This window comes from Salmo salar, chromosome ssa03, assembly GCF_905237065.1.
Source record: "Salmo salar chromosome ssa03, Ssal_v3.1, whole genome shotgun sequence".
Lineage (NCBI taxonomy): Eukaryota > Metazoa > Chordata > Actinopteri > Salmoniformes > Salmonidae > Salmo > Salmo salar.
This window is the reverse complement of record NC_059444.1, coordinates 84885615-84890007: the sequence shown is the minus strand read 5'-3', so window position 1 is coordinate 84890007 and position 4393 is coordinate 84885615. Positions and strand designations below refer to the sequence as shown.

The window sequence follows — 4393 nt, the reverse complement described above, 5'->3', positions numbered from 1 at the left end:
CGAAGAACCATATATGTGACAATTTTTCCATTTTAAGATAATCAGTTATTTTTATATTATTCATTGTGTGTACCACATTGGGTGTTTTATGGTTGACAAATAATTCACCATACTCATATCTTCCAACAACAATTGATATTTTTTTGTTATTTCAAAAAATACTTTTTTTATTGCCGTTTTAATTTTTAGAATGTGGAAGAACAGTATATCTCCAGTGATGATTTCAGTTTGTGGAAGAACAGTATATGTGACATTTTGCATGACACTTGTAAGATGTCCTTTTTTAATACCTGATATGATGTTTTAAGTACTTTCAAGTACAGATGCCCTTCATGTAAATAACTTAAATGCAATATGTAGTTAATTCATTTAATGGAGGTTCATTTAAAGGTGGTCTATCAACTTTAGCACCGATGACTTTTCTTAAAAGTTGAGTCATGAAATCTTAGTCTCATTTAAAATGAAGCCCTCGATGTGAACATACCATAGAATAACTACAAAAATAGAATACAATTAAATTAATTTAATCAAAAGAAGTACAACTTGTACATATCAAATATGGATCAATGTGATGTGCCAATATGCATGTCCATTATGCAGGTCCCTAAGGTCAATATTACAAAACGTTCAGAAAACCATTCTCTTTGCGTTTAACACTATGATCTGCAATTAAGTTTTGAATTGCGTTAAACCCATGCTAAAGGCAAGAAACGTCCTTCTGTACTGAGGTGACAGCAGTAAATAAGTATTAACTGCTTAGAGTTGATGCTAAATGTGGTGACAGAGATGTATATTGTAATGAATAAAAAAAGGGAATCATTAGGATATTTTATTGTTAGAACAACATGTTGCATGTTGATGGGATGTTAGTAAACTATTCTCTGTGCAATACATGTGACTTTTAACCACCTCACTGAAGTGATCTGTAGTCCAGCTGGTCGCTTGAGAACAGAATCTGGGAGGTGACTGAAGTCTTCACATTGCATCCTCATCACCTTGAATGGTTTTGCTGGTTGTGCTTGTTGTTTCTCGTATGGGACAGTGTAGAAACTGTTGAACAGATGCAGCTTGCGCTCATCAATCAACTTTCCACAATCCTTTCTGCACGTCGTGGAACACGCTCTTCCCTGCAGGATACAGTGTAACGTTACATATAACTAGCTAGCTACTGTAGCCATGTCGAATCATCCGGTGGATGGACAAAAAGTAGCTAGCTATGTTTCTTCTATAATCTAGCAATAACATTTGTAACGATAATGTATAAGTTAGTAGCCAACGAACTTTAGCTAATATGTTTTCTCTATAGTTACAAATTAGACAACCCAGAACATACATGTTAGTTACTGTACTCTATAGCTAGCTAGCTTGATTGTTTGATATACGGTTCTTCCACATACCTCTTTTGGACAGCTTTTCCCAGTTTTTTCTTGACCCTTACGATTTGTATAGGGTTTTCCCGCATCCCGTAAGATCTTCCTTTGCCTGTCTTTCCATTCTTTTAGTTTTGTTTTACGTTTCTTTCCCACATTTCGGTTATTTTCATCAGCAACAGAAAAGTTGTGCGCTTGTCCGTCCATTCTGAGTGGTGCACATAAACGGTTATTCCACGAGAGCCTATCTTTAAATTTAAACATATTGTTAATTAGCGCGTGGAAAGCTTGTGAAACCGGTTCACTATAGAAAAAGGGTGTCCAATAATGATTTTTCATGTATATCTCGTTTTTTTGAAAAATGTCACATATACGGTTCTTCGTCTGTAGGATTCAAATGTAGGTTTGGTCCCAAATAATCCATAGTTATATCCAAATAGCGTCGTTTTGTTCGTGCGTTCTAGACACTATACGAATGGTAATCCACGGTCCCGCGCATGGCGCATGGCGTGACAAAAAATGTCTAAATATTCCATTACCGTACTTCGAAGCATGTCAACCGCTGTTTAAAACCAATTTTTATGCCATTTATCTCGTAGAAAAGCGATAATATTCCGACCGGGAATCTGCAATAAACTAAACAGCCGAATTAAAATACTCCACGGGGGCTAATCGCGCACGCGCCTCATTCCATTGTCACCTAATGGGACACTTGGATAAGGTGATAATCTGTTTCAGCCTGAGGCTGCCTCGTCAACCTTCATGATTTTCCCGGGTCCTGAGAGCCTATTGGAGCCCTGGGAATTGTCACGTTACAGCTAAGATCCTTACTCTTCAATAAACAGATGCAAGACGCACGACTCCTTGTCAAACAGGCCACTTCCTGCATGAAACCTTGTCAGGTTTTTGCCTGCCATAGGAGTTCTGTTATACTCACAGACACCATTCAAACAGTTTTAGAAACTTTAGGGTGTTTTCTATCCAAACCTGAACAATAATATGCATATTCTAGCTTCTGAGTTGGTGTAGGAGGCAGTTAAAAATGGGCACATATTTTTTCCAAAATTCTCAATACTGCCCCCTAGCCCAAACAGGTTAATTACATCTAGACATTCCGCTAGCGGAACACCTGCTCCAATATCCAATGATAGGCGTGGCGCGAAATACAAACTCCTCGAAAATCCGAAAACTTCAATTTTTCAAACATATGACTATTTTACACCATTTTAAAGACAAGACTCTCCTTTATCTAACCACACTGTCCGATTTCAAAAAGGCTTTACAGCGAAAGCAAAACATTAGATTATCTCAGCAGAGTACCCAGCCAGAAATAATCAGACACCCATTTTTCAAGATAGCATATAATGTCACAAAAAACAAAACCACAGCTAAATGCAGCACTAACCTTTGATGATCTTCATCAGATGACAATCCTAGGACATTATGTTATACAATACATGCATGTTTTGTTCAATCAAGTTCATATTTATATCAAAAAACAGCTTTTTACATTAGCATGTGACGTTCAGAACCTGCATTCCCACCGAACACTTCCGGTGAATTTACTAAATTACTCACGATAAACGTTCACAAAAAACATAACAATTATTTTAAGAATTATAGATACAGAACTCCTTTATGCAATCGCGGTGTCTGATTTTAAAATAGCTTTTCGGTGAAAGCACATTTTGCAATATTCTGAGTAGATAGCTCGCCATCACGGGCTAGCTATTTTGACACACACCAAGTTTGGTACTCACCAAACTCAGATTTACTATAAGAAAAATTGGATTACCTTTGCTGTTCTTCGTCAGAATGCACTCCCAGGACTTCTACGTCAAGAACAAATGTTGGTTTGGTTCCAAATAATCCATAGTTATATCCAAATAGCGGCATTTTGTTGTGCGTTCAAGACACTATCTGAAGGGTAACGAAGGGTGACGCGCCCGGCGCGTTTCGTGACAAAAAAATTCAAAATATGCCATTACCATACTTCGAAGCATGTCAAACGCTGTTTAAAATCAATTTTTATGCGATTTTTCTCGTAAAAAAGCGATAATATTCCGACCGGGAGTCGTTGTTTTCGTTCAAAGACTGAAAATGAAAACATGGAGTCGTCTCGTGCACGCGCGCGCCAGTCTCATTGTTCTCAGATCGACCACTTACCAAATGCGCTACTGTTTTTCAGCCATGGCCTGCAAAGTCATCATTCAACGTTCTGGCGCCTTCTGAGAGCCTATGGGAGCGTTAGAAAATGTCACGTTACAGCAGAGATCCCCTGTTTTGGATAGAGATGATCAAGAAGGCCAAGAAATGGTCAGAGAGGGCGCTTCCTGTTTGGAATCTTCTCAGATTTTGGCCTGCCAAATGAGTTCTGTTATACTCACAGACACCATTCAAACAATTTTAGAAACTTTGGGGTGTTTTCTATCCAAAGCTAATAATTATATGCATATTCTAGTTTCTGGGCAGGAGTAATAATCAGATTAAATCGGGTACGTTTTTTTATCCGGCCGTGAAAATACTGCCCCCTATCCATAACAAGTTAAGCTTGAAAGGGCTGGTAACTGTGACAGCATGGAATTCAAAGGAGGCGATAGACAGATGGGTCAGGGGAGAAAGAGAGAATGTCCACTTGGGAGAGATGAGGATTCCACTGCCACCACCCCGCTGGCCAGATGCTCTCGGGGTATGCGAGAACACGTGGGCAGACGAGGAGAGAGCAGTAGGAGTAGCAGTGTTATCTGTGGTAATCCATGTTTCAGTCAGCGCCAAGAAGTCGAGGGACTGGAGGGTAGCATAGGCTGAGATGAACTCTGCCTTGTTGGCCGCAGACCGGCAGTTCCAGAGGCTGCCGGAGACCTGGAACTCAAGGTTTATCATGAGTAATTTAGTAAATCCACCGGAAGTTTTCGGTGGGTATGCTAGTTCTGAACATCACATGCTAATGTAAAAAGCTGGTTTTTGATATAAATATGAACTTGATTGAACAAAACATGCATGTAATGTATAACATAATGTCC

The 4393-nt window shown here is 39.1% G+C and overlaps 1 long non-coding RNA gene across 1 annotated transcript; it reads right to left on the bottom strand.

Annotated features, from left to right (window-relative positions):
* Positions 1–814: 814 nt before the first annotated feature.
* On the bottom strand, positions 815–1456 carry LOC123741904 (uncharacterized). Its single transcript, XR_006769427.1, has 2 exons — positions 1398–1456; positions 815–1127 (listed from the first exon to the last, which is right to left on the bottom strand). It is a non-coding gene; the product is annotated as an uncharacterized lncRNA (long non-coding RNA).
* Between the last annotated feature and the right edge of the window lie 2937 nt (positions 1457–4393).